The 12,050-nt window shown below is 42.6% G+C and overlaps 1 protein-coding gene across 1 annotated transcript in view; it reads left to right on the forward strand.

Moving 5' to 3' along the window:
• The first annotated feature begins 7,351 nt into the window (after nucleotides 1–7,351).
• SLC16A7 (solute carrier family 16 member 7) overlaps nucleotides 7,352–12,050 on the forward strand; it is an 82,962-nt gene continuing 78,263 nt past the window's right edge. Inside the window, exon 1 of the mRNA XM_072329894.1 lies at nucleotides 7,352–7,582. The gene's annotated coding sequence lies outside the window, so the exon portion shown is untranslated. The remainder of the gene's footprint in view (nucleotides 7,583–12,050) is intronic.

Below are 12,050 nucleotides of genomic sequence, written 5' to 3' on the forward strand. Positions count from 1 at the left end.
CAGTCTGGATCATAGCACAGAAAGAGACTGAAACATTAGACTTGTAAGGTTTGAAAGTTCACCTTATATTATTTCATTTACTTTATTATTTTTATTTTAGAAGCCACTGAGTAAGATTAAAAAGAAAAAAAAAAAAAGACAAAGTATTCTAAGCAATCACCACTTAGAGATGAAATATACAGAAGCATACAATTAATTCATTCAGGAGAAGAATACATTAAAATAGTGCACTAAAAACATGTAATTTGGTTAGTTTTTAAGAAGGCCACACATTATTTACATAATCAGCACATTAAAATTTTGTTAATGGGTTGTGAACATATATGTTGCTTTCCTAAATAAAGGTAGAACTTTAATCTTTAAAGTTAGAAAGTTAGAACTTTCTTTAATATTGGTAGCTAGCACTCTAGAAACATTTCATGAATTTGACTTGTTTTTTGGCCTTTCATTGTAAATGAACAGAATGATTTCTAATTTCTGTGGTACAAACAGATTATTTTTAAGCATCTTTCTAACCAAAGTGAGCAAGTCTTCTTTCCTAATCTCCTCCTCTCCACCCACCCCTTTTTGTTGTTGTTGTTGTTGTTGTTGTTGTTGTTCTGATCTATTGATGTCAGCTACCTTATGTGATCTACCTGAATGAGTTAACTAACTAGAGAAAGATGTCAGTTAAGTAACTCCAATACATCTTTGGTAGAAAGATGCCCTTAAAATATTTATATTCTGCAGCTTCTATGACAAATCAATATATTCTGATGCTATCTCCCTCTGTTGACCCATGGAATCAAAGAAAACAGCAAGAAAAGCTACAAAATAGTGTCATTTTCCTTGTGTGTTCATACAAGATTTCACTTCTTCACAAGTAAGAACTTGAGAACTGTAATAGCAATTTGCAGTGAAAGATGTTTTGTCTGTTTCAATAAATGTCTACTAAAAGTATCATATTCCCTCTGTACTCAGCACTGGTAAGGTCACACTTTGTGTGCTGTGTTCAGTTTTGGACCTCTCACTACAAGAAAGACATTGAGACTCTGGAGCATGCCCAGAGGACAACAAAGCTGTGAGAAACCTGGAGCACAGTCCTTATGAGGAGCAGCTGAGGGATCTAGGATTGTTTAGTCTGCAGAAGAGGAGGCTCGGGGGTGACCTTATCACTCTCTACAACTACCTGAAAGGAGGTTGTGACGACGTGGGAGTCAGCCTCTTCTCCCACTTACCTAGTGATAGGACTAGAGAAAGTGGCCTCAAGTTGTGCCAGGGGAGAGTCAGGTTGAATATGAGGAAAAATGTTTTCTCTGAAAGACTAGTCAGGCACTGGAAAGTTCTGTCCATGGTGTTGGTGAAGTTACTGTCCCTGGAGGTGTACCAGAACCATTTAAATGTTGTACCGATTGACATGGTTATTGAGTAAATATTGGTGATGGGTGGATGGTTGGACTGGATGATCTTTGAAGTCTTTTCCAACCTTGGTGATTCTATGATTCTCTTCCTTTCTCTCTCTTCTCTGTGCTTGTATTAGGATAAACATAATGGTTCAGCTATTTCTAGATAACAAGAAATTACAAAAAAAGAAATCATATGCTCTACAGAAGACTATGATTGACATAAGAGGAATTTTATGTAATGATTGCACTGGCAATATAGACAACAGCAAGTAGAATAAGTAGCTTCCTAGTCTAGCAAAACTGTAATTTAACAGAGGGTCATGGTGCCCCTAGGATTGTGGTCAGTTTTCTTTCAGCTGTGCGAGCCTTCTTCACTTCCCTTTAATAGTGATTTATGTAACTGAATGTGTCAAACTGTGTTTCCAACAACGTTTTGAACACTACTTCAGACCTGACAAGCACGAACAGTAAACTGCAGCTGTATTTTCAGCAGTATTACACACAGTAGTGATCTGGGAGTCGAGTTCATCAGTGACCTACCTAAGTTGTTACCTCCCCTTTACAAGACTGGTTTATTATCTCTCCCAGGTTTCCAGATTGCTTTTCTATTATCTATTTATCTTCTATACTTCTACTGACTACCTGTTTCAGCTGATAACTGCCAGCTGCCTCAAATTCTTTGTGATGCCTGATAAAGATCTCTCATGGCTGAGCCTATTGCTGTTGTTACAATGTGCTGCGTTCTCTGTCCCCAGGAGCTGTAAAAGAAAAGAATTTTATTAGTCCTTGAATAGATGTGTTTGATACTTATAAAGAAAACTGACCTCAGTGGAAAGATGTCCTTTGGCTACATTTTATTATTAGAATTCTACAATCTAATCATATTGATAAGAATTTTATCACACACACACACAAAATGCAGTGCACCTATCTGTTTCACTCGCAAAACTAGGATTAAAATTTCATGTTACTGGATGGGCTTTCTGTGTTCATGAGTGAGGGTTCAATGGGACACAGTGGTTTAGACAAAGCTTACAGAAAGTGGCTGAGGTGAATTGCCAATATGGTTCTAATGATGACACTGAGCATTGCTGGAAATGAACACAGGTACTGTGGGTGAAATCACACAGCATGTGCATCCAGGGTATCAGGCCCAGCCAGCACAGATTCATGAGCGGCAGGTTGTGCTTAACCAACCTCATCTCCTTCTACGATTGGGTGACCAGGCTGGTAGATGAGTGTAAGGTTGTTGATGTAGTCTACCTAGATTTCAGCAAAGCCTTTGACAGTCTCTCAAAGTGTCCTCCTGAGGAAACTGTCTGCCCATGGCCTACTTCATTGGGTAAGGAACTGGCTAGAGGGTTGTGCCCAGAGGGTAGTGGTTAATGGAGTTAAGTCCAGCTGGTGGCCTGTTACAAGTGGTGTCCCCCAGGGGTCAGTTCTAGGGCCCATCTTGTTTAACATCTTCACTGATGACCTGGATGAGGGAACTGAGTGTACCCTCAGTAAGTTTGCAGATGACACCAAATTGGGAGGTAGTGTTGATCTGCCTGAGGGTAGGGAGGCCCTCCAGAGGGATCTGGATAGGCTGAATAGCTGGATTGAGGTTAATGGGATGAGGTTCAACAAGGCCAAGTGCCAGGTCCTGCACTTTGGCCAAAATAATCCCATGCAGCGCTATAGTCTTGGGACTGAGTGGTTGGATGTCTGTGAAGAGGAAAGAGACCTGGGGGTGTTGGTTGATGATGAACATGAAAATCACGGCTGAATGGGAGACGACAGTGTGCCCAGGTGGCCAAGAAGGCCAACAGCATCCTGGCCTGTACAAGAAATATTGTGCCCAGCAGGAGTAGGGAGGTGATCATCCCTCTGTACTCAGCTCTGAGGCTGCATCTCGAGTACTGTGTTCAGTTTTGGGCTCCTCACTACAAGAAAGACATCAAAGCCCTGGAACATGACCAGAGAAGGGCAACGAAACTTGTGAGGGGTCTGGAGCACAAGTCTTATGAAGAATGGCTCAGGGAGATGGGATTGTTTAGCCTGGAGAAGAGGAGGCTCAGGGAAGACCTCATTGTACTCTATAACATCCTGAAGGGAGGTTGTGATGAGGAGGGGCTTGGCCTCTTCTGCTAGGCAACAAACAGAACCTGAGGAAATGGCCACAAGTTGTATCAGATGAGGTTTAGACTGGACATAAGAAGGAACTTTTTTTCTCAGAGAGTGGTCAGGCATTGGAATGGCCTGCCCAGGGAGGTGGTGTAGTTGCCATCACTGGCAGTGTTCAAGAGGCATCTGGATAAGGACCTAGGAGATATGATTTAGGGGTTTTCAGTAGTTATGGTAAAGGGAGGATGGTTGGACTAGATGATCGTGTAGGTCCTTTCCAACCTTGTGATTCTATGATTCTAGCTTGCCTATGTACACAAGAGAAGTTTGAACAGTGTTTGCATGGAACAAAAATCAGACTAGAAAAAGCATGTAATCAGCATGTAATCATACAAAAACTGTAGAACAGTGACACTAAGACCCTGTAGGCCCAGACTGTGATCAAAAGACATAACTGGTGAGGTAGCAGAGGAAATGAAAATATTGCATTCAAATGGAACCGTGGGACAAGTGGTAATGGGGGCAAATAGACTAATCTAGTATAAAACTTACACAAATGATTAGTGGACAGATTCACATAATAACATCAGGCGTTCAATATCAGCAGCATTTTATTTTTCTCAGGAGAAAAATAATTCTTAAAAACAAATTCCATTAAAATCACTAAAAGGACCTCAAGTTGTTATGAATCCAGAGAGGAGAATTTATAACATGCAGTCTCCCAAAGTCTGTCTCGCTGTCAAATGGATGTGGAATGAATAACAAAACATGTAACTTCTTTTCACATATACAGTAGGTAAATTTGATTAATTTCTTCAAAAAGATCACTGAAACATACACAGCATCACCCTCCACACACAGACAAGCATATACATGTGTACACACACTGATTGGAACCTTGCTAGCTTCTTGAAATTCACATGTAAATTATTAATCACTGTCACTAATACATTTTTAATTCCTACCCTTAGAGTGTGGCTGTGAACATTCTTACTTTGAATAATAGTCTGCCTACACTGGAGCTTCTCAAAGACTGGAAGGGTGTAGAACAATGACGGGGCTTTTTTTATCTGTGTCAGGGACCTGCCTCACTTCAGAGCCCTCATTCTGTAGCACTCACAGAAGAGAGCACTTACTTTAAAAACCTAATGCCAGTGAAATCAGGAGCTGCATAAAAAATAAAATCGTACTTAGACGGTAGCTTTTTGTCACTTTAAGCAGGACACTGAGCCGTATCCAAACTTGTTCAGGCTGTGGGCCAGAATCACACACTGCTTTAATTGCAGCTAGCTTGTGTTCAGTCTCTGCCTCAGACTAGAAAAATGTGATGAAGCGTACAGCAACAATAGGTTAATTAAGATGCACGGACCTTTCCTAGAGGGACTGCTCTGAAAAGAGTCATACAAAGAAACCACTTGGGGCACATAAATATATATGGAATATGTGTAGTGTTATGTAACAGCATGCTAGTGTTGTCTTCTAGTTCTATATAGATACATCAATGCATAAATACTTATATATGCACAGAATACACCTATTTTTACTGTATTATATATTGTACTATATAGTGTCCGGTATGTATTAGTACACACTAGAACAGCAAATACAATCCATCTGTGATTTATAACATATCACCATGTGAAATTTATTGTCCAAAACATATATTGCATACGTTTATACACAAAGAAAATCTGTACTTATATTATATACAGTTATGTATTCATTCAAATTAAGGCAAACAGTAGAGGAAATAGAACTATAAAGTGAAAAAAACATCACTGTTTGTATCTTCATGCATTCACTGTTTCAGCTCCATTTGAAAACCACTCTTTTTTTACATTCTGCAAAGCAGTATGTGAACTGTGGATATTCCACTGGGAAAGACAATGTACCCATGTTTTTCTGAATTTTACACATACTATATGAGGCCCTCTATGGCCTACAATTTTCTTCAGGGCACACAAGGTGTTTCAGTATAGAAGACAGCTTACCACTAACACAGTGCCAAGTTTAAAGTTTGCATTTCAGCAATAGCAGCCCAGAAGATCCTAATTTAAACACCTGTGACCTTGTAGTTGTGGGCCTGCCTGGAAGTGACTGTGAGTTTGAGCATGGCATTTGTACCAAAGTCCCCTTTGCTTGTATACCCACAAGTCACTGTTTGGTATAGTTGGCCTCTCACAAGTGGTTTTTATTTTTTTATTTTTTGTCTTCCAAAGCCTGTAGCGTGATCTGATGCCAGGACAGACCCTGTGACCATGGGTATTCTGGGCACAGCTTCCATCATACACTTGCACAAGAGATGACTGACACTGCTACTTGCATTAATACAGCTGTGAGTTTTATGAGTGGCACTGGCAGTCCTTGTGGATATTTACTCCTAAAAATGACCTTGGGCCTAGGCAAGTAAGTTAAGTTACTACTTATGTGATTCCACAAAAACGGCTCCAAATTGTTCTGTTTGTTTCAGAAATTAAAGCATTTTCTATGTCACTTGGTGAACTATTTACTGCTCCTTAAAAACTTGTGCCAGCATCTGCACAGGGACAGGAGAAAGCTGGCTGTTTTACAGGCATGTGATAAATTACTCCCTTCTTCTGAAGTTGAAGAACTTCCAGTGGAGACTGATGATAGAAACATATTAACAAAAACATCTTAGAGAAAGAAGGAATTATAAGAGTCTGTCTTCTTATTTAATGTAAATTTTAAACAGGAAAAAACCAAACCAAACCAAACCAACAAACCTTGCATAAAATCAGTCAGAGCAAATAAGTGGTGGAGACAAAGAAATCTGCCTTATATGCACCTGTGCTTCAAGATGGCAGTCCTCTTTTTTTTCTTCTTCCAGAAAATTTTAGAAAGGTCAGTGTTCATCCGGCTAAGGGATGCAAACATTATTAGCAGAAGATAGACAAGCCTATCAAGTCCCTCTGTTGCTCAACAGCAGCTCAGCAAGCTGAATATTCTCAACTTCTCTCTCCATCTCCATAAAGATGTACTCCCAGTTCTTAAAATGCCTGTGAAGGTCCTGTTCATAAAGTTTGTGCCAAATGCTCTGAATGCATTAAAGTTATTTAAAAAATAAGTAAAAAATCACATGGTCTTCACATTTCTTTTTGTACGTATTTTGCAACATGATGTCAACAACTGTAACTACTTCTTATTTCAGATTACTTAAAATGTTGCACATGACATGCAACATTACCCATGAGAATAGGCATTTATGGTAAAGGCTTTAATTATCTAATTATGTGGTTATGTTCCATCATTTTCCCCACAGGATTTTAGCCTCGAGGACAGAATTTTGGGATAATTTAAAGGCTGTTCTCATAAATATGTTCATGGCTTATACAAAACAGTTCCTGAATTTTTCTGGGGAGTGTGGAGGTAGGGAAAAGGGAGAGGGAGCCACGACTTCAATCAAGAACTCATTCCTCATGGCCAGATTTGCTGCTTGATACGGTGAAGTTCTCCCATTTTGCACACTAAGATCGCTGTCATTTTTTCTTGATATAAGCTTGGCGCGCCTTGCTGTAACCTTTGTGTGGAACAGCCAGAGTGCAAACAGCCTCCTGATGTGCAACACTCGGTGCCCCGTGTCCCCCTGAGGAGGACAGAGGGGTGGGGCGGCGGGACGGACGGACACGACTCGTCCTGGCAGAGACGAGGTGAAGAGCGTGACACACGGCCCAGACACCACGCGGGGTCGGGTTCGGGGTCGGGCGGGGGCCGGGCGCTGCCTTTCTCGCTGGCTCGTTGTCGCCGGGCCGGGCGCCGCGCCCCCGCCGGCCCGGCGGAGCCGGGTTGGGCAGCCCGGGAGGCGTCTCCTCCGCAGCCCCCGCCCCGCCGCGCCGGTGCCGAAGCGCCTCGGCCGCTCCCCCGCAGCACCCCCGGGACAGCGGCGCCCCGTCGGCCCCGCAGCAGCACCCGGGCCTCCCTCCCCGCCACCCGGCCCGGGCTCTCCTGTCGTGGCTCTGCTGCCGAGGCCGCCTCATGGGGAATAAATAAATTCATAGCCCCGCTCACCCCCGCGGCAGCAAGAGAAGCCGGCGGCGGCCGCGGGATTAGATCCAGCCCGAGCTAGAGACCAGGTAACGTAACCTACCCGCCAGGAGGGAGGAGGAGGAGCAGCGAGGCCGCTGTGGTCGCCCCCATTGGGGAGGGCTCCGGGGGACGGAGACGGGGCTGCCACAGCCGGGGCGCGCCGGCGTCCCCTCCATCCCCCCCCAGCCCCGTTCGCTGCGGGCTGGCGCGCTGCTGCCCTCGCGCTGTGCGCGCCGCAGTGTCAGTCACACACACGCACACGCACACGATCCGCCACCCACGCAGGGATGGACGGACGGACGGACGGATGGATGGATGAACGGACGGACGCCGCCCCTCGCGGGCGCTGCCCGCTGGTCCCGAAGCAGCCGCTGCGGAGAGGCGCCGCACGCCTCGCCGTGCCCATGCGGCCGCCGGGCGCTGACAGCGGGCGGGGAGGCGGGGAGGCGGGCGGCGGGGCCGAGCCGAGGCCGCATCTCAGGGCGTTGCCGCACCTCCCGCTCCTCGCAGAGCGGGTCCGCGGCCAGGGCCGCCTCCGCCTCGGGGCAGCTCCGCCGGGATACGTGGGCGGGAAGAGCGGCAGCGAGGCTAGATCAGTGTGCCTGACTGGGCGTCACTTGGCGGCAGTGGCCCCTAGGGGAGCGGTGACGTCACGCCGCTGTGCTCGGGGAGCTCTCAGGGAGATCTCGGGGAGGGGTCCGCGGGGACCCTGCGCTGAGGCTCTGCCTGGCGTGGGCCGGGCCGCTGCGAGCCCAGCGGCGCTAGTTCATCATCTCCAAACGCTTTGCTTGGAGGCTGTTCACCCAGCCCTCCCCGTGACTGGTACCAGAGAACACTCCTCCATCGTTATTTTTATATGACCTCTGTAGTCACACTGGGGACACAGCGTCCTTGAAGTCTCTCTTGTGTGGAGCATTGATAGCCTTGTCCCGAAAGAAAAGGGTTTCTCTGTGTGCACACAGATCTTCGTGCCCTGGTTGTTGAAGTGACTCTTATAAGACACCGGAGGTGGGATACAGCCCTAACACAGACCTTTTCACATTCTGAAGACCAAAATGTACTCTGGTGCTCCATAGAGGGCCAGTGATCTCTTCATCCTGCAGGCACACTGCACACATGCAGGCATGCTGCTGCTTTTCAAATCAGAGGTGAACAAGAAAACTAAACTGAGAAAAATAACATTTAGAGAAAGCATTTTTATTTATTTATTTGATGCAAGCCTGAACTTTTAAGCAAAGAGGAAATCTTACTGAGATTATTCTTGCCTTTCCCCCAAACAGCTTTCAGTAAACTGAGGGATGCGGATGCCTTCTGCAGGCATCCATTCCTGACTCTGTAGTCTCTATAATAACCACCTGTGTCTCCATAGTGACATCCACCTGTGCCTCCAGTTACATATCAAATAGCAATGAAAGAGGTGCTTGCAGCTTCCCTTGCAGGAATGGAGCCATAAACTTAACTGCACACACTAGTTGGGACTGTGAAATACTGCCTTTGCTCTCTCTAGATGAACCATGATATGAAAGTTGGTCTCCATGACGAGGGGGGAGGGGGTAGACTGATATTTAAAGGAAACAAGAAACTGACAACTAGCTCAGTAAAACTGGTAATGTTTTTATTTGTACGTATTAAATTTGTAAATAATACATAAATGATTCCCGTCTTACTTTTAAAGACAGCTCTCTCTCCTTTTCTTCCATGACTGCTGACTTTGGATATCATACTTGAGAATGAGTACTGAATGTCTTCCACATAAAAGGAAAGCAAGAAATATATTTCAGAAGTTTCTGTAGTGTGAGCAATTAGTTATGGAACTATGACTTCACGTATTTGAATAGCTCAGCTAACTTAGTTTGGGACACAGTGTTTCTAATATAAGTGACTTAAGAGCAAAACAGGTCTTTGAGTAAGGCAAATACTGGTAGCTGGAGGTCATGGATTTTGTGTGTGTGTGTGTGTGTGTGTGAGTGATTTTGTTAAAAAAAAAAAAAAATCTTTCGTTACTTGTCTTCCTTGGATTTTGTTCACTACTTTCCACATTTTTATTATTCCTTTGTGCATGTATACTTGTGGTACCCATTGGTTTTCTGTTTCTTCATTTCAGGAAAAAAAAACAAAACAAAACAAAACAAAACAAAAAAACGCTTTAGTATTCCTCCTCTCTTAAGTATTATTTTTCTTGTCCTCTTTTTATGACATGCATGTGGCTTTGCTTGCAGTATCTCCTGGTTATTGTTTAAGGAATGAGACTACACCTCACCTGATTTTTCTCCTATTGCAACATCACAGGATACTTGCGAAGAGTTCAGTTTTTCTTGAGTAGATTTCAGCTTTAGTAAAGATGATGTCTGAATGAAATTCTGAGTTAATTATATACCTAACTCTCTTTGCTATAGTTAATGCTGTCCATTTCTTACATGAGAGTCAAGAGAAGAAAAAATGGTCTTTGTCTATCCTAATTATTTGTACTATTAAATGATTGTTTTTTGTTTTGTTTCAAGGTTAGTGTGATTATGAAAATGTAATTCTCTTTCAATTTTTATTTAATAAAAGGTTAGGTCATATCCAATAATAATTGATAGCAAATATTAGTTTCTGTATCTGTTCAGATAATATATATATATGATGTTCTAATGTATGTACAGTATCATGGAGAATATTGCATAGGAAAATAGGATTTCATTCGTTGACTGTTTTATGTATCAAGGAAATGTGAGAAACAGGCTGTGTTCCATGTATGCATCCCAGTCCAAACCTGCATTCTTTGGCATGTTTGTATTTCTGAGCCACTGTGCCAACTTTCATAATTTTATTGTGAATCTTGGAACATTCATGCAAAAGTAGTTGGGATGTGGGAGTAAGGGTATGATATTCTGTGACTTGAGTAATATAGGATGTTGGGCTAATCTGCTTAGCTTTGCATTCTATCATGTATTTCTAATATTTCTTATAGCTGTTCTATAGTTAAACAATCAAAGCAAGCTTTTACTGAAGAAAAAATTCATAGCTCACAGGTTATGGTGTCTGGCAAACTAGGAGGAGTCTCAGTTTTGTTTGTTTGTTTGTTTTTTCTTTTTTCTTTTTTTTTTTTTTTCCTTGCAATCTCTTGAGTTTTAATTTATAATAATTATGTCTGGAGGAGAGGTGATCACAGAATTGCAGGGATTGGAAGGGACCTCAAGAGATCACTGGGTCCAACCCCCTGCTAAAGCAGGTACCCTACCCTACAATAGGTCACACAGGTAGGCGCTCAGATGGGTCTTTAACATCTCCATAGAAAGAGACTACAGCCTCTCTGGGTGGCCTGTTCCAATGCTACATTACCCTTACCATAAAGAGATTCTTCCACATGTTAGTATGAAACGTCCTATGCTTGTCCTATCACTACACACCACCAAGAAGAGCCTGGCCTTATCCATTTGCCTCCCACATTCCTTTAGAACAGTTCCTAATCATCAGCTCCTTTTATTGATTATATTTTTGAATTTAGTTTATAAAATGATGTCAGGTGGTTCCTTTATTTGTTATCATCAAGTTCAAGTCACCAATTGCTTCCTATAAATTTTTTTATTTATTTCCAGGACATGATGCTTTCCTGTCTCATGACGCTTGCTGTAGTATGTAATAAGATGTATGTATGGAAAATGATTGCTGAAAAAGTGAATAAGTATTATCAAAAGGATATTGACATAAATAGGGCAGTTGAAAAAAAAAACAATAGAGAAAGAGGAAAAATAATGGGGCAAAAATGGGATTTTACTTTGACACTTCCCATTATATGCTTTTTCGCTGGGTGGCTTAAGAAATGGAATTGATCTTAATTCACAAAATCAGGCAGTAATAGAGCAAAAGTTTAATTCTGAGGTGATTCTTTTTTGTTTGTTTGTTTTTTGTTTTTTGTTTTAATTTAGCTGTTGATGTGTGTTGTGTGTTGTTTGGACTTGTCCTGATTATTCAGTGTGAAATACTGAAACAACAAGGAGGCAGTTGTCTGAGTAATAGTGGAAATCATGGTGGATTTGGCATTCTTTTCTTATTGTTCCTGTAAAAGATGATGAAAGTGTATGATTTAAACAATGCATGTGTAAACCTCTGCAGACTAGACTTGCCCAAATGCATGGAGGACACATTTGCCACTCAAAAGAATACTTTCCAGTTGTTTTGACAGGAAGTTTGGTAGTTATTTCACTTTCAGGTCATTTTCAGGTTTTTCTGTGGATTAGGTTTTCCTGTGGTGGAGTCAGCTGTAGGTGGTGATCCAGGTGATGATAATGTGGGAACATTCAGAAAGCATATGCTACACAGAATACTGTTCAGACCATGTCCTATATGAATGGCTTTTGTTGTCTTTATATTTTTAAGAAGTTCTTTAGATTAGCTTATCTTCCCTCAGCTATTAGAAGGCTCCTGCTACTCCTTCAGGCACGTTGCTCTCATCAGATGGCCTCTGTGGAAGCAAACTGTTGGCAGCACTCCCAATTTTGGCACACAGGGATAATGAATATAAAACAAAGA

This window comes from Excalfactoria chinensis, chromosome 1 (genome assembly GCF_039878825.1).
Source record: "Excalfactoria chinensis isolate bCotChi1 chromosome 1, bCotChi1.hap2, whole genome shotgun sequence".
Lineage (NCBI taxonomy): Eukaryota > Metazoa > Chordata > Aves > Galliformes > Phasianidae > Excalfactoria > Excalfactoria chinensis.